Raw genomic sequence first — 19,584 nt, 5'->3', positions numbered from 1 at the left:
GAGCTATCGTTAGAGACCGTCACCGATTCTGAGTCCAAAGCCAACCCGGTGTTCCCGTCCCCGGAATCCCCGGATTGGTACGCGGTCGAATCTAGAAATACGTTGGTCAAGTTTGGGGCTAGTCCCGTTCCCGCTTTACGGGCTTTCCCGTGGATTGCGGCTGAGATGCTAATCAAGGGAGCACTGTCGGTTGACACCTTTCGTACCGCCCTCTGTAGACTCTCCTGCGATGGGGCATGATGGGTGGATAGATGGATCTGCTGGGACCCAGTCGAGACTTTCCGTGAGTGACGTCTTTGATGGGACTCTAAAACGGACTCGGCATTGATGGAAGCAGTTTCATCGGAGTTGTTATCAGCCTGGTAGTAAGGCTCATGTTTTGTCTGACTTTGATCAATTGCTGACTTCATCCCTTCTAGACTTTCCCCTTCTTCGCTGTTTATTATAATGATTTTTCCAGGGTTGATCTGTGAAACCCCACGTCCACTGGAATCAGTAATCTCCGTGCATGTGTCCAACCTCTCGGCTTCCAGATATTTCCTTATTCTCGGAGACGATGGGCTCGGTTTTGGATGATGGTGTTCGGAAAGTTTCTCTGTCATTTTATTTTCAGTGTTTTGTTTGACCTCACTGCGGTCTTGCGAACCGATCAAGTTTACTCTTCCCGGTTCGCTTGGTGACAGCGGAGAGGTTGGAGTCTTTGCGGACCGTTCAAACTCATTCCCGTTCCGACTTTGGATTTTCAAAGGTCGAAGATGTCGCTGGCCGGTTACAGGCTCTTTATCAGAGGGACAGCGTGGGACATCCAATAGAACTTCACCTTTTCTTCGATCCACAGACTCACCACGGGGACTGCGAAGTGCGTGATTCCTAGTTTCTGATGGCGAAATTGGCGGGAGATGGTTGGTGGGTGATCTGGGACTGAGCCGTAAAGTGTGCAGACCTTGAAGTGAATGTTTCCTCCCGTTGTCCCAGCTTTTTGAAACAGACTCGTTGCTGCTCCGTTTCACCCGAGGAAGAAGATCGTAGCTTGTCATAGAATCATCGACGTGTCCAGCTTCTAGGAGTTCAAGTTCATTTGGTAGGTCAACCAGACTCTTGGACTTGGCTCTCGGGCGTCTGGAGATAGTGTCACCACCTCCTCTGGTGTCGTGAGACGGGACGTCGAGATAGCGATGAGTAGAAGACAGTATCTTTGCAGGTACCGAGTTCTTCCTGATGGCACCACCAGAAAGATTGGTCCGAAAGTCCGGGGGTGGAGACTGCGAACGCGGGGTCATTCGTTTCTTCTCCCGGGCAAAGTCCCGGAGCTCTTGGGCGAGTTGTCTCCTCTCGTGCTGGTAGGCGGCACTCTTCGAAATGAGCTGCTTATCGAGTCTGGCCGATGTCTCCTCCAGCTGCACCTCTGCCAGTTTGTTCTGATGGGAGAGATAGTCAGCCCGCCTGCCCGTTGCTTTTTTCATTTTGACGTGATGGACGACTGCTGCATGTCTAGTATTGGAAATGATGTTCAAACGTCACTCGTTAACTGATGCACTCTTGAACCAAAATTAGTCTGGAGAGGACAGAGTCACCAAAACTATCTTCTGCTCTTCAAGTAAACGTCTGCTTTCTTACAGTGAATTCCAGCGCAACTGTGTTTGTTGTATTCTTGGTATTTTGTTCTCGCACAGAACTGTATAATATACCTGGCCATACAAGCGTTATTAGTTATGATGGCCGACTCAAAATTACATATTTTTATCTGTTGTGAACACGAAAACATAAGGGTCATATACATTTAGCTGAAGTCCGTACAGAGAGTGCCGCTCTCTATGGTTACCATGGCCGGATGGATGAAGGGTGAGACCTCAGCAAATAGTATAAGGTTTACTTAATAAACTCAATGATTGATTATCAGGCTCAATGGCTCTTTCGGTATAGACGTTTCCCTAGACTGAACGCTTAATACACGATCATCCGAATATTATTGTTGTTGTACTTAAAGGCACTGGTTACTATTGGTAATAATTCGAAATAAATATTAGCACAAAAACCTACTCGGTAACGAACAACGGAGAGCTGTTGCTAGTATACAACATTGTGAGAAACGGCTCCCTCTAGTATAGTAGTTTTTGAAAAGGAAGTAATTTTTAATTTCTCACTTAAAAATTTGAATGTTAAAAAGCGACCTCAGCTGAGGTCTCGAATTTCAAGGCATCTGAAAGCACACAACTTGTGCGACAAGAATGTTTTTTTCTGCCATTAGTCTCTCACAACCGCGTGGACAAGTTGAGTCCAAATTTTTACAGGTTGGTATTTTATGCATCAGTTTAGATACACCCAGTGAGAAGACTGGTCTTTGACAATTATAACCAACAGTGTCCAGTGCCTTTAAAGAAAATCATGTTTTAAAATTTGAAGTACTTGTTTAAACAAAGAACTGTATTGCCGGATCGTGAGCCTCATCGGGTCATAGGAATGCAAACAAAGAGCAGGGAGTGTTTTCTTTATATGATTGTTTAAACACACTAGGTAGCTGTGGGGTGAGTTATGCTAACATCCTTGTCGACATGTTCCCTGTCTTGTATTAGTAGTATTAAAGTCACCTGGAAGTGATATTTTTTCAAAATAAAGCTTTTGTCACTAATTATGTGTTTTGATGAGTGGCATGTGAATAAACAGTTAACTAAGGTTTTAAAAAATCAGTTCTTATGTTATTTACAAGTTTAAGAGTAGACCCCGACCCGAGAGGGCGCTGTTCGTGACGTCAATCGAGGCAGACTTTGCCTGTAATGCGTAGAGTAATCACAATTGCAAAGTACATGTACGGACCAAGTCGTGAGTTTGTACGTTTCAAAAAAAGATTTTTTTTTTTTTTTTCCGGCAATGCCGACCAGGTGTATTGCGGCTGAATGCAGAAAAACACTTTTTGAAACGTACCAACTCACGACTTGGACGTACATGTACTTTGCACGTGTGTTTACTATACGCATTGCAGGCAATGTCTGCCTCGATTGACGTCACAACAGGGGTAGGCGGAGTCAGCCCCCCAAACAACTTTATATACTTTTTAAACATATAAATCGTGACAAACAATTACTAAAAAAATTGTTATTGTTCGTAAGCATATACTCTTATGTTTGAAAAGAAAAAAATTCTATTTCCAGGTGACTTTACACAGTGATTTTCAGTAAATACAAAAGAGGATCTGACTTCAGTTTGTTGTCCTTGTAGCCTAATGTCGGTTAGAGGTGATACATTTGGGTGTAGGTGCAAAATGAATGTACTGCTGAAGGGAAGGTATATATATACCTTTAGAATCACTCGTAAACGTAACGGCAATACAAACTGTTATCTCTAAATGTTGAAAAAGAGTGAAAAACACCACTCTTTACTTTTCAATTTGTCCCCCATATAGCTCTCTAAAAAGAGTGGTGGGTATTTCACTCTTTTAGAGGCGTTTCACTCCAGGACAGAGTGAAAAATCACTCAAAAAAGACGCAAACTTCAATCTAAAAGAGTGGAAGACCACTCGAAAAGGAGTTGTCCCTCATATGGATCTTCTAGAGTGCTTTTTCACTCTTTTGCATTTAGAGAGTTGGTTAGAAGCATAAAGCAGCTTGTGACTCTGAGAAGCGTTACTGACAGTAAAACGTTGTTTTCTTCTTCAGATTGTATATTCCAATTGCAGATTATTTATCATGTGGACATAACCGCTCCAGATTTTCGGTATCTCAAAAACGTGACCATGGGTTAGTTTTATATCAACAACTCTACAGGAGTGAAACAAATACCAGTGGGTTCAAGTTACCAAACGCATATCATTTTAAATGCAGGGGACACTATTTGTGGTTTGTCAAAATAATTGGTAACGAGTAATGGGGAGAGGTTGATAGTGTAAAATGGTATGAGAATTGGCTCCCTCTGAAATTACGTACTTTTCGAGAAAGGAAGTAATTTTCTACGACTTTGATTTCGAGACCTTAGATTTAGAATTTGAGATCACGAAATCAAGCATCTGAATGCAAACAACTTCGTGTGACGAGGGTGTTTTTTCTTTCATTATTATCTCGCAACTTCGACGACCAATCGAGCTAAAATGTCCACAGGTTTGTTACATATGCTAAGATAAACCAAGTGAGGAGACTGGTCTTTGACAATTACCAATAGTGTCCAGTGTCTTTAACTTAGAACTATTGTGACACAAAAGAACAGATAAGGCACCCTTTGTTATCACAGTATATGGGATCTTAAATATTTATTACTCAAGACACTTACAATAGCAAAAAAGGTTCAATACGGTGTTGAAGGAGCCACACCTAGTAACGGTAACCAACTAAGAACCTTGGATAGAGAAACTCATCATGATTGCGTTATGACACATTTCAGTATTCCTGCTCGATAAATATTACAAGAACGCACGGAATGCCACAACAGATATCTCTAATGTTATCACTTTCTAACCCTTCCCAATTGCGGTTGCCCCACCCCCCCCCCCCCCCGCCCACTGGCTCCACCAAAAGACCTATGGTACAAAGGGCCCCCAAAAGTAAATGGCCGGTGTCAGATGCAATTGTGTCCGCCATGTAATACTGTCCTCTTCGGACACTTTTTGCATATGCAATCGTGTCCGGGGCTATGCAAAAACCGTCCGGTGGACATGTACATGAATGTACATGTATGTGCGCGCGTAAGCGACCTTGCATGCACTGAACCTACGTATACATGTATGCAGCATGAATATTCACGTATTTTATGATTGCAGCGAATACCCAACGGCCGAACATTTCCCATGTCATTCATGACATGTACTTAGCTTGTAAAAAAAATGGCGAACAGGTTCCGTCGACCGAGGACGTTTAATTTACTTCAAGGACGGTTTTGCACGGGGGCGGACACAACTGCATATGCAAATGTGTCCGGGCGGACACAATTGCATTATGCAGCAGCATCCGGGCGGACAAGATTGCATATGCGAAACCGTCCGGCGGACATTATCGCATATGCAATAATGTCCTCCGGATAGTATTGCATAGAGGACATAATTGCATGCGACACTGGACGTAAAAGTTTTCTTTTATAAAACTAAACTTGTATCTGAAATACAAAGGTTCGTACCGGTAAGTGATACCCTACATTGGCATGAGAAGTTATCTCGTTCCACATGTCCAATATCTGGACATTATTTAATCATCCTTGCTTATCATCTTAAGAGGATTATCTCTTGTTGCTCCGGTTAAAGATTGTAATTGATATCATCAAACAAAGGAACTTTATTATGTTTTCCCAACCAATAATTATATACTTTATTATAAAAGACCAGTCGGAACACAGTTCATTCAAAAAGAGGGACAACAAATGTTTTTAAAGTAACGTCTTGACGAATTAACACTTTCCAATAAACGTTTCGTATACACCATCATTCATAAAAAATCTTCGAGCTAATCATTCTGTTTGTTGCAATTAAAAAACTTACTATAATAATATACTCCTTATTCAAGACCAATTTAAAAAACTCAGAAGAAATATATATTAAAGTATATTTTTATATATTTATGATTTGGGGTTGAACAAAAGGGATTTCAATTCATTACGGTCACTAGGTAACTGTAATTATATTATTTTTACTTTTCTCATACATTGTCTTTTGTTTAAAAAATCACACACACACACACATTTTTGGCTGATCTACATTCTTGATATATGTTTATATTGCTTTGGCTTTTCCCCAAAGAGAACTTGCTTAAATGTGTATTTACCTGCTCGTTTGTCTGTTTTGTCTGTTTGTTTGTCGTGACTTACTTTACTTCAATTCTATCATTCAGTTTTCAAAAGACATGGAAATGCCATCAAATTTGGTTGACCTGAATGGGTAAAAACTTCCGCTCTCCTATGTTCATTACCAAGTAAGTTTTATGCTAACAAACTGTTCGGAGTATTACAAATTGTTTCCAGTGCCTTTAATGCTACTTTGCTTTGATGATCTTTTGAATAAAAACAACAACGTTAGAGTGGCAGAATCAATTAAATGTATCTTTGAAGGCAATTATATATCCCATTCAAAGATTCACAGTATATACATTCAACGTATACATCGTGTGTGGTTGTTGTCATGGTGTTGCCATGGCTACGGAGTGGCTATTCGTAAGACCTTAGCAACGTCAACAAACCATTCAGATTGCACAGTCAGTAAAGGTTAATATCATGTTTGCAAAGACGACCATCTAATATCCAGTTTACAAGGACATTAAAGAGTTGTATAAATAGAGATAACTTTGGGTCACGTGAATCATTGCGGAGCGAGTGACACTTTCAGGCAGTTGCATTTAATTCCACTTAAAACTATCATTCAATTGTCAGATTGATTCAAATTGATAGATACATTTAAAAGTGAGGTCCTTGAATTGAAGTGTAGCGCTACTCTATGGTTGCCAACCCTTTGAGGAAACTGGGTTTTTGTTTTGTTTCCATGAGCCACGTTGATACACTATTATTGTCAGAAAGTTTAGTAGATTTCGAACTTAATGCTTCCGCCAAATTGTAGGGCTAAACAATTCTGTTTTTCTGTTTTTGATATGCGCCCCCCCCCCCTTTTTCTGGGGGGCACCACAATCTTATTCGGTTAGGTTTTCTGGTTTTCTCAGTTTCATAATTTCGCAATAAATTTGAATTGAGATTAGCTGCATTTTTTGAAATATGATTACAAAATTTAACACATTATTTATTTTATAAGACATTGGTCTGCGAGAATTAGAATTGTAGACTGAATGGACACTATTGGTAATTGTCAACGACTAGTCGTTATAGTTTGTGTATCTCAACATGTATATGAAAAAAAAAAAAAATACCATTGTTACAAGATGTCGGGTGCTTTCAGATGCTTGATTTCGAGACCTCAATTTCTAAATCTGAGGTCTCGAAATCAAATTCGTGAAAGATTACTTCTTTCTCGAAAACTACGTCACTTCAGAGGGAGCCGTTTCTCACAATATTTTATTCCTCGTAATCAAGAAAGGTTTTATGATAATACTTATTTTGAGTAATTATCAATAGTGTCCACTGCCTCTAACCAAACAGAGTAAACTCAATTAAACACAATTGATTGATGGAAGGGAACACTGTGAATGACTAACACACGAAGACAGACTACATACGGAAGATATTTCCTTCGAAACTAGACTAGTTGAGCAATTCTAACAATATGCACAGCCACAATCACGTGTGTAAATTTGTTTGCGTCTATTTTATAAACAACAGTTTAAAAACCTTTGATGTAGCAGTTGTCTCATTGTCTTTATATATCAATTACAGCAATCGCACAACATCGGTAAACAGTATTGTCCATAGGCCCACACTTTGTGTATTACAACTTATAATATATAAAATAACAAACCTGTGAAAATTTAGGCTCAATCGGTCATCGGAGTCGGGAGAAAATAACGGGAAAACCCACCCTTGTTTCCGCACGTTTCGCCGTGTCGTGGCATGTGTTTAAAATAAATCCGTTATTCTCGATATCGAGAATTGATAATATTGTTTTAATGTTTTCTCAAAATGTAAAGCATTTCATGGAATAATATTTCAAGGGAAGTCTTTCGCCATTACCTTCTGTAAACCCAGTAAGTTAACTGTAAATCTGTGAACTTTAAATTTTTGTTCTGTTCAGAAAGTGTCCAATGGCTTTAACAATCGCTGTCAATGATGAATAAAAAGTTCTTCACTTTGTTGACTACAAGATGTGCACAGAGTTACTCAATATTTATATGTTTTTCATTTTGGTGTCTTTGTAACAAAACAAGTACCACTGATTGTGGATGTGTACATGCAATCGTAACATTTAAAGTAAATCCTATATTTTAAAATAGTTATCCATATTAAAGGAACACCATATTAAAGGATCAATATTAAATTTGCCTCGAATTGCGTGGTTTTCCTTTTGCTTTGCGAACTTACACGGTCTGGGATTTATGTGAGTCAAAAATTTGACTCCAGTATAAATGGCCGATCGTGTTAGTCGACGAGGTAAAAGGAAAACCACGCAATTTCGAGGCATATTTGTGTGGATCATTGTATTCTACTTTTAAATTATCTTTCCAACCATATGCATTTTATAACAGACGAATACAAACGCTTTTCACAGACCAACTCGACCAATCCAAGGCAACGTGTTCCTTCAAAATATTAAACAATTTAAATGATTCTAAACAAATGCATTATCTGTGCTGTTTGTTCAAGTATTGAATAAGAAATATATTTCCTCAATTTGTTATCAGGGGTTTTCTGTTCAAGCTACTCTCCCCTCTTTGTAGTCTCTTCTTTTCAATCCTTACAGTGACATGCCGCCCCTGACCAAATTCACTCCTCCGTCGTCTCGGTGAGGACGACCCAGACTCCGTCTCATCATCCAGGCCGTAAAACGTTCCCTCTCCCAGGTAGTGAAGTGCCGAGGTGTTGACGCGATACCGGTCCGCCCGTGCCGTTCTCTCCTGATGCCTGGAGTACGCCATAATATTATCGACGAACAAGGGTCTCTCTTGATGGATATCACTCGGTGGATTTCCCCGGGTGATCGGCGGGAGTGTCCCGGCGCTGCATCGGGTCTGGGTGATGCCGATGTGTGGGTCTGTTTTACCGTCATCGGTTGAGGATAAAGCCGTGACAACATCCACGAGATTGGGCCTCCATGATGCGATGTCCCCAGTCTGGAGGTCCCTCTGTCTCATCTGGTTACTGAGCCATTCCACGCCGCGCTCCAAGGCTACCTGGTTTCCAGGCGTTCTGCTGTCCATCCTTGGTATCATTGGAGGAGGTAGATCATCAATGCCTTCCACCTCTCTCCCTTCGTCCATTTCATCTATCCGTCCAAGATGCTTCGGCTTGATGTAAGATGGAATCTCAATATCGGGAGGGGATGAGAAGACACTGTTATTGGAGTGTGCTACTGCTGATATGATGCTTTCCTCAGTCGGTACTACAGGTCCTAAACTCGGTAAAGATAACTTCTCAACAGAATTGTCTGAACTCGGTTCACCACTGAGCACCGAAGTCCCGTGCTCATTCTCCGCATGCTGCTGTTTCTCCACCGGGCCGCCTTTTGGGTCGTGCTTCGCTCGGTTCGCGGGGTGTCGTTTCTGCCCGGTCTTGCTCCTTGGGCTCCCCTTCGAGTTTGTTGAGGTGCTCGGGGATCTACCGCTGGTGAGAGATGTTTCGTGTCCTGGCTCTAGTGCCGTTACGTCGGTCTCGTCATTTGGTCTCATGCTCCTCTTTGCCTGTGTGAAGCGATACAATTCCTTCCTGATGTCAGACATCTCAGCATCGTAGGCCCGTATTTGCTTGACGTTAGCCCGGGCCATCCTCTGGCAAGTTTCCTCGTATTTACGGCGCTCGAGCTTGTTACACATCAGGACTCGCTTGGACTGCTCGGCCATCTCGTGGTCAGAAAAACTTTTGAAGTTCTCCATAATTTAAAACACATTTATCAGTCTTTTGAAACTAAACATTTTGACCAAACACTTTTCTTTTCAAAATGTTCAGGTAACAGTCACTTGCATTAAATCCGATTCAATACCCTTCAAAGTTTAGGCAGTGGAGTTTGAGCCAAAACAAGTTGTTGTAAACTACAACCATGATCACCTTTTGTAAACACAGTCTCGACTGGAAAGTGCCTCAGCTGCAAAATTATGATGCCCGTTTTTAAAACACACGCGGCTCTCAAAAAAAGGAAGACAAAAGTACCACCAAGGTTCCAAAAGCACAATGTGTTACTCAGAGATACATCAAAAGTACCAAAGGGTCCTTGCAAAATTCCCAGTGCACCATTTCACGTATCACTTCCCGGCCGTCTGAAACTCACAAGAGTCCGTTGAGAATTGCCAACTTCCGGAGTGGTTGTTTTTGCTCCAAAGTAGAAAAAATTACGACTTCCGTCGTTCATAACGCAAAGAATAATATTTTGCAATATATATCCATCCAAGTGTTCATTTCTCAAAGCGACTCATTTCCCGATCAGATGACTCGAAATTACCTATGCACAGGTGTTTTCTCTTACAATGCTCTCCAACAATATTGACCAAACAAATTGTCTTCAAGTGTCGGTACTCTCTCTCAAAACATTCCAAACTTAGAAGTGGTCCTCGGTGAGAAAAGCTTTTCCAAACCTCCCCGGATAGCTTGATATATCCCGTAGAAAACACAAACACTCGACAGTTTTACAAGTCAAAATGTTCACGCTTAATTCCAACGATCAACAAAGTTTCTGTTTGGTGTTGTCCCCCTCGAGAGAGCTTGTGAGTGTGGTTGGTAACCGGTATGATATGGGAGATTAGACCAGTAGGTTTGTTGTAACCGTGAATGATGTTTGTTTAATGGGATACTTTTGGAACAGTGGACTAATCCTTCGATTACCTCTTATACACTGCTGCCCAATGTTTGAATAACGCGCTGATTGCATGTTGTGTCATATCACTGTATACACCAAAAACACACACTCATAAAATGACTTGTTGAAAAGGGAACTGACGAGTAAAACAGTTATTCGCGAGCTGAATGTACGTTCATCTGCCAAAAATGTTCATTAGGAGAAGAGAGTGAAGACATAAAAATGTTAATGTGTCGAACCATTCATTTTAGGTGGATCTTTACTGGGGGGGGGGGGGCAATAATAAGGGTTCTAAGCGTTACCGCCACACTGCAAGTACCCCCAATATCCCCAATCATCGCCCGTCCCTATCTTTTAAACAAACCCCGCCCACACTGCGGCACGGCGGCACTGCGGCACTGCGGCACTGCGGCATTTGTTTTTAACAAATGTTGCTCAAAGGGACTGAACTAAATGCGTGAATGAGTTCAAGCCATTGGACACTTTCGAACAGAACAAAAACTAAAAGTTCACAGATTTACAAACAACTTACAGGGTTTACAGAAGGTAATGGTGACAGACTTCCCTTAAAATATTATTCCATGAAATGCTTTACTTTTTGAGAAAACATTAAACAATATTATCAATTCTCGATATCGCGAATAACGGATTTATTTTAAACACAAGTCATGACACGGCGAAACGTGCGGAAACAAGGGTGGGTTTTCCCGGTTTTTTTTCTCCCGACTCCGATGACCGATTGACCCTAAATTTTCACAGGTTTGTTATTTTATATATAATTTGTGATACACGAAGTGTGGGCCTTTTGACAATACTGTTTACCGATGTTGTGCGATTGCTTTAAAGGAATATAATATTTTGTTTTTGTCCCATTCGGCTTCGGATAGGGCTTATCTTCGTCACTTGAATGTGTGTTTTAATAGCAATGATTCAAACGCGCCGATTGAGCCTGAAATGGAACCAAAGCGAAGTTTTAAAAAGCGCTTATGGCTTTACGGTGTGGCATAAGATTATTTTTCCCAAGGGTTCTCCCCCCCCCCCTCACCCATGACAAACTATGTGCAACTACTTCTGATAGCGCCCTCTTTTGAATCATATTCCTCATACCAGCCCATGTTAATTTCCCATAAAGGGAGACAGAATCTCTGGCGGACGTAGACTCACGATGAAATCAATGCGGCATCCGCCTTCTCTAAAAATATCATAAGGGCGCCCTCACTATGTTTCACAACAGTGTGCCAAGGTATCCTTGGGGGTATTTTGAGGCTTCATAAACTCATGGTCGGGTGCTCCAGTAAATAAAACATGAGGGCACAAACAAGAGTCAGAAGACAACCTGACTTGGAAGCGCATAAACCAACCAAGCGGTAAAATGAAGCACTTCATGTGATGTTGGCATGATAATTACTTTGTGTCTATATTCACATGGTGTTGTGCTTGCTGAATGTTGAGGTTGCTAGTTAACTGCAACCCCCATAAAAATAAAGCACATCATCAAAAGGTTGACGAGGATACCGAGCCTCCTGGAAACGCTAATCCCAACCCAGTGCTAAGGGAACGAAAATTACAAAGGCCCGATCGTTTGTTTAAAGGCAGTGGACACTAATGGTAATTATCAAAGGCTAGCCTTCACAGTTGGTGTATCTCAACATATGCATCAAATAACAAACCTGTGAAAATTTGAACTCAATCGGTCATCGAACTTGCGAGATAATAATGGAAGAAAAAACACCCTTGCCACACGAAGTTGTGTGCCAACAGATGGTTGGTTTCGGACCTCACGATCTTAATCTGAGTTCTCGAAATCAAATTCTCGGAAAATTACCTCTTTCACGAAAACTAAGGCACTTCAGAGGGAGCCGTTTCTCACAATGTTTTGTACTACCAACCTCTCCCCATTACTAGTATAATAAAACTAGTCACCAAGAAAGGTTTTATGCTAATAATTTTTTTGAGTAATTACCAATAGTGTCAACTGCCTTTAAAGACTAAATAACTTCCGATCCTCTTTAACTATAGGTGTCGATTTCATATGTGGTCACCCTTTTGATGTTTTTTTTTTGGGGGGGGGGTAGCGGTTTACGGTGTTCTATTTTGTTTACATTACAGCAACCGAAAATAACCGTAATTTTCAGTGTCGACAAAAGCTATCTTTCAGCTTTATTTATGACAGAACAATAAATGTTTGTTCAAAAAATTACCATTATAATTTTAGAGACGCCGTCGTCTTGTTTCAGTTATAACCAACAGTCTTGAACATTAAATTTACCACATCAGTCTTGATATAATTTACAAGGTAAGACATTTGTATAATAATAATCAATTTTATGTTATTTTGTTTATTTATTGTTTTTTGACGGTATTAAGTAAAAGGGGACAGAGACAACATTTGATATATCGAACCAATTTTTTGTGAAATGTTCGATATCTCTTGGGGTATACTGAGGAAGACAAGGGGTATATGTTAAACCACAGATGCATGTTTTCTTCCTCCTTGAGTGGCCAGAGTCTCCAAGTGTATGGACAAGCTTAGATCATCTGTCTTAAAGACATGGACACCTTTTGTGATTGTCAAAGACCAGTCTTCTCACTTGGTGTATCTCAACATATGCAAAAAACCTGTGAAACAAACCTGGGAAAATTTGAACTCAATTGGTCGTCAAAGTTGAAAGATAATAATTGAAGAAAAAACACCTTTGTCAAACGAAGTTGTGTGCTATAGTTAGATGCTTGATTTCGATACCTCAAAATCAAATTCTGAGGTCTCGAATTTGTATGTTATTTTTTATATTTCATTGGAAAATTACTTGTTTTTCTCGAAAACTACGTTACTTCAGAGGAAGCCGTTTCTTACAATGTTTTATACTATCAAGAGCTCTCCATTGCTTGTTACCAATTAAGTTTTTATGGCAACAATTATTTTGAGTAATTACCAATACTGTCCAGTACATTTAAACCTTCAATATTGTAACCAAACAAAATGTTGACGATGCCAGCATCTTTTGTTTCCTCGGAAAAATGTTGTTCACATCGAAAACTCGTCAACATGATGTTTGAAGCTTTGCATAGTGTGGATTATGAGAGAAACTATAACAGTATTCTTGCGGGTACAACCGTGTAAAAAAACTCATTGGGAGAAGTGTTGGTTCTGAGAAGAAACGTTTTGGTCTCGATCAGTATTTAAACTCTGCTCGTCTTCAGGAGAAGACGAGCGGTGTTTAATTATTTGAACACACGGTTGCACCCGCAAGTTTACTTCAATCTATAATGTGTTTCGTTGAACATAACTTCCAAAACCATGGAAGTAAAACTTGTTAACCTCTCTGTAATAACTATTAGATAACGCAACCGAGAAGACATGCAAACAGATTAATATGATAATTTAAACTGCTTAGCAAAGTTTTAAACAAAATACCCTTCGGTTTCTGAATCAATGTTACATTTCACATTCGCAAGTTGTGACCGTTATATTTAGCAATGCATTCGAATTTGTGTTTATCCTACTACATTTTAACCCATTTAAATTTTAACCGACACACCTTGCTTTCATAATGCACTCAGATTTATCTTAAAGGAACACGTTGCCTTGGATCGGACGAGTTGGTCTATAAAAAGCATTTGTAACCGTTTGTTAGGAAATGCATATGGGTGGAAAGATGTTTTAACAGTAGAATACAATGATCCACACAATATTGCCTCGTAATTGCGTGGTTTTCCTTTTACTTTGCGAACTTACACGGTCGGCCATTTATGGGAGTCAAAAAGTTGACTCCCATAAATGGCTGACCGTGTTATTTGACGAGGTAAAAAGAAAACCGCGCAATTTCGAGGCATGTTTGTGTGGATCATTGTATTATACTTTTACAACATCTTTCCACCCCTATGCATTTCATAACAAACGGTTACAAATGCTTTTCAAAGACCAACTCGACCGATCCAAGGCAACGTGTTCCTTTATGATGAGTTTGCAGTATTGCCAAAGTGATTTGTATTGTCACATCACACTTTGCTTAGCAATTTAGATTGATTCACAGTTAAGATAAATCTTAGCTCTTTGTGAAATCGACCTCTGTATCACTTCCAAGGCCCTCATCCTTTTATAAACTTCTGATTCATGTTGTGTGTAACCTCCACTTGTTGTAAAGTCCTATTTTAAAATCTGTATAAATCTGTGCTGCTTTCTATGATAATGAACTAAATGAAAGGTACTTCACTGACACAACGGGGATTATTTTCTGCTCAACATAATAGGAGCACTTATGTTCAAATATATTAATTTCTTTTCTAAACATAATTACCATCAGCGAATAATGATTATTACTCACTTTGGTAATATCTAGTTTACATGTACTTTCATAGCTGAATATTTTGTGATATGAAGTTTCAATTCTTTAAGTTAGATCCAAACTGGAAAAACAGCATAACATGTTGTTTTTACTAGGAAACAGGCGTACACAACCAGATACAGTTTTGGCTCTGTTTCATAATTATCAAATGATCATAATGCTGAATCAAACCTGGTCTTTGAACATAATAATAACACATGTCTTTACCATTTTGTTGTGTCTTCAACGAAATACAAACCCCACCAGATTTTATTCCCCTCGATTCAGACTTTGAATCACAATTAGGTTTATTAGTTTTTGACAGAATCTATTGTTTCTTTGTCAGTCACGCTATTCTTCCTGTTTTGACCACCAGTACCTGGTTGGTTTGCGAAGAAAGGCTCTCTAGCCCAGACGGCTCCTTTAACACTACTCCCGTCTTCGCTCCCGCTGCCGTGGATCCTATCCCGTCGCTTATTCTGTATCTCGATGCATTCACCAGGGGTCATCAACCTCGTATTCAACTGCGACATGGTTTTCCTTCTCTGTAGAATCTGCTTCTGCGAGGCAACCATCACCTCCATCGACTTGGCGTGGGAAACTTTCGGTGCCGGGATTTTCAGGGAAAGAGAGGACCGGGGTGTTGGACCGGACGCCGTGCTACCTTCGTCCGATGACGAGTAACGGCGACCGGTCGGATCGACCGGTATGCTCGGGTCGTAGACCTGTGTGTCCATGGCAAAGCCCTCCGAGAGCTCCACACTCTTACGGATGGAGGTGGACGACGATATTGGGTGAGCGACAGAGTGCCGACGCATGGGCATCCCGGACATAGGGGAGGAGGAACGGCTTGAGGAGGAACTATAGTAGTCTGAGTGTGGCCCCTTAGGATGGAGGAGGTTGGAGGTGGGTGCCATGTAGCCATTAGATGTCAGGGGGAATGAGGCTGATAGGCGTCTATCACGATTGTTATTCAGGTCTAGTGACAAGCCGATGGATGACTTACGAGGAGGCGCATTATTATGACTGTCTAATGAAGTAGTCCGAGAGAGCCTTCGTCCACCCGCTTCTCCTTTCATATTGAACTCTACTGTAACTGTACTAGACTTACGGCGTTCACGGGGAGGGTTAGGTGCGTTCTTTGTGGGTGTTTCGTCAGATGATCGCCTCTTCCAGCTCGGTGTGTCCTCTTGTATGGGAGACGGGGGCAGCATGAGCCGTGGCAGTCGGTCCGATCCAGCCAGGCTCCCCTTGCGAGGAGAAGCCGGTTCACTGGTAGCTTCACTCTTCGATCGCAAACCCTTCCCGGCACCTCTTTCGGTGGTCACTGAACTCTCGCTTGCCGACCGCCGTCTAACGCCCTGATTAACGGTCTTGGGTCTGTTGGGTGTTTGGTGCTCCCCACCACCAGGTACCAGGGCCAGGCTTTCTTTATCCGGAGCCGTGACGGACCTTAGCAACTTGGTCTGTGAGCCAGGTACGCCAATCTCACCCTCCTCGTCGTTCACTGTTTGTACGCTGTGCAGGAACCTCTTCAATTCGGCATACTCCCTGTTGTGCAACAGCATACTATCCGTGTGATTCTTGTCGAGACGCAAGTTCTGCTTGTCCAACTTGAGCTGGGTCTGCTTAAAGGAGTTAGAGTTAATAACATCTACTTCAGCCACCGCGAAGCTCCGACGCTTATTTAACATCTTAGAATAGCTCATTTTCGGCGGTGCGTTAGTTCGTCTCAGCTGATTCAATTCGCCTTCTTTACTCAAATTCAAACCGAGCAACGGTAGTGTTTTTCGCTTCAAATTGTTTCAAGTTATAACATGAGTTTTGTTTCTCTAAATAGATTCACTGCCCCGTTCGAGAGACACAGAACTCACGATAGTTGTATGTGCAGTCATGGTGATGTCTGCTGAAGTGCCGAGTCCATGTTCCGTTATACACATGAGCAATGAGCATCTTAGGTTTGACAGTAATTTGTCAGTCTTGATTATTGATGACAAGCGTTGCTATATCAAACAAAATTGCAGGAAGTTCTATCTTGCGTGCACCATATTACACGTATTGTTGAAACGAAGTCCAGTCTTTACACGTGCAGTTTCCAATCAATCAATCCAACTCAAATAGTGTTTAGCTTTTGAAAGTTTTTCGGGAAGAGTTGACACTTTCGTAGGTAATTTTTGTTTCTCTCCGGTAACTGTGTTGAATGTCTTGTCGCACAGCAACCAATCTATGTCCTCATCAGACTGGTTGATCCAACAAAATTGCAGGACAAAGTTCTATCTTTCGTGCACCATAGTATAGTATTGTTCAAACAAAGTCCAGTTCTACACATCAATCAATTCACTTTCGAAAGTTGTTTGCAACTTCGTAGGCAAATTATGTTTCTCTCCAGTAACTGTATTGAATGTCTTGTCGCACAGCAACCTATCGACAGTCCATCCACGACGTCCTCAATCAGACTGGTCCTTACCAGGCAGCAGTTTCAATAAATGTGAGACAAATTTTCTCTTGTTGCGAGATATAAATATATAAATCCAATAGTCCTTGTGGTCGGATCGTCTGAAGAGTTCATCTTCTCTACTAAACAAAGCTGATTTATCCTTGGCACTAATTCCCAAACTGTTAGGGAAACAAAACACGGCACCTTATCCTCTAGTGGGATGTTCAGAATCCCCTCTCCACGGGGATTTGCTCAATCTTCACCGACGATTGTCACCAAACAATGGGGCACCTACTGATGGTTACAAGACAGCTACACAAAAGGGTTCTGGTGGTATCTTTTGTGGGTCGTCATCGGGGCGAGCAGTTACCAGGTGGACGAAGGGAGAGGACGGGCGCCCCGGGCGTGAACGAAAGCCCGAGCTTCCACAATCTGTTTACGCCTCACAGAAAACTGTTTTCTATTTTGGGTTTGGAAAGGGTCAGCATCTCTCCACCTCTTCAAAAAAGGCAACCAAATCCCTCTCGGTATGGATTAAATGTTATAATACACCCTTGATGAAATTAAGTACAGCAGTGTGGGTCATAAACAAATCAAATCTTTGACGCAAATATTTCTCTTCAGAGAGGGTTTTAAGAACTAAAATCCAGGGTCCAGCATCAACCGTTGTTGCAGGGAGGTAGCTAGATGGTCACATGAAACCGTGCAAGTGTTCAGTTAGTTTAACTGCTCAATAAAAACGGCAACTTATCTAAACACAATTTCGCTCTGTATTGTAACATGGAAGGACACAGCATGTTTTGCTTGTTTTGTTGACAAACATTAAACGTAGCAACCGCAACATGCTATTTCATTTATCTACCCCTGCCAGTATCGACCTGTTTGCTTTGGACTGTGCGTTAATTGAGGTTTGAGATAATTACTTAAAGGCACTGGACATTATTGGTAATTACTCAACATAATTTTAAGCATAACAACCAACTGACTTGGTAAACAAGCAACTTCGATAGGTGTTGATAGTTCAAAACGTTGTGAGAAACGGTCCCCTCTAAAGTAACGTAGATTTTAGAAAATAGGAATTTTCTCATTCAAATTAAGAAATGGCATCAGGTCTGAAACCTTTTATTAGGCATCTGAAGACACAACAATTTGTGCAACAAGGTTGTTAAAACTTATTATTCTCTTGCAACTTCGATGACCAACTAAGTGAAACAAATCACAGAGTTGTTATTTTATGCAAATGTTGTGATACACCAAGTGAGAATGTCTTCGACAATAACCGAATGTGTCCAGTGCCTTTAAATTGTCCAGGCAACCATGTCAACAACCAGAGTTATGATAAAGACTGTCCTCGATTGTGTAACACAATCATCGTGTTTTCCTAATGGTTTTTTTTTAATGAATTGTATCAATATATACCTTCTCGCTACCAGTTACAGAGGTAATTATTTCAACTGTCCCATTTATTATTACATAACAATACATTTTTTATAATGCATTGAATACGAAACACAATGAAACAAAAGGGATATGCTGTTCTTACACACAATTTAGAATTTACTTAAATTTTGGAAGTTGCAATGTTTGGGAATTAACATGTTGTTGTCGTGTACACGTTTTGAGTTTTAATTTGTATCGTTCAAAGTGTTGGATTTTTTTTTTTTTCATGAAGTTAATCATGGAAAATGAGAAACACCAAACGATTTTGAAACCCCTCTTTCCCATCAAGGCAATTTCTAAGACTCGCGATAACATTGTACTGAAATCGTTAACGAAAGAACTTTTTGTAGGCAATTTCTGTAACGGTGAAATGGTTGTACACGGTGTGATGGGTTGGCCGAATTGATGCTGAGGAATTTGATGACATTTTGCATCGAGAAGGGGGGGGGGGGGGGCAATCAACAAAGGCCCAGTGTCACATGTTCGAAGGGGGTACTTCAGAATAGTGTGACATAATACGAGCATTGGTGAGAGTAAAGGAATACTGTGAGTCCCCCAGCCTCACGCTAAACAGTGTCATCTTCACTTTATTTTGTACACTATCAAAACGGGCTCTGCAACAGTTTCCCTTTTTGTGACATTCACTCCTAATGGCACTTCAGTTTCTATAGTAACTTATAGAATAAGAAACCTGCTTCTTAGTTCTCTTTTATCCGATTGTTCGACGGGTGCCGTGTACTCATGAGCACATTATTGTCTATTGAGAAACCCCAAGGCGTGGGCTCCCGTTACCCGGCTCTAAGCCGGGTCTTAATCTGGCCAATTCTTCGCAACAATAGAAGCCATGATGACAAACAAGTTGGCTCCACAGATTTACGTGTAACTGCTGATTACAAACAAGTTGGCTCCACAGATTTACATGTAACTGCCGACCACTGTGCAGGATTAGGACGAACGCACGGACAATAACAATGGAGGAAAGAAATGACTGGAAAAGACTCCTCATACACTAGTTAGTCTCC

This window comes from Asterias rubens, chromosome 1, assembly GCF_902459465.1.
Source record: "Asterias rubens chromosome 1, eAstRub1.3, whole genome shotgun sequence".
NCBI classification, from domain to species: Eukaryota; Metazoa; Echinodermata; class Asteroidea; order Forcipulatida; family Asteriidae; genus Asterias; species Asterias rubens.
The sequence above is the reverse complement of the archived record's forward strand: the minus strand, read 5'-3'. Positions refer to the sequence as shown.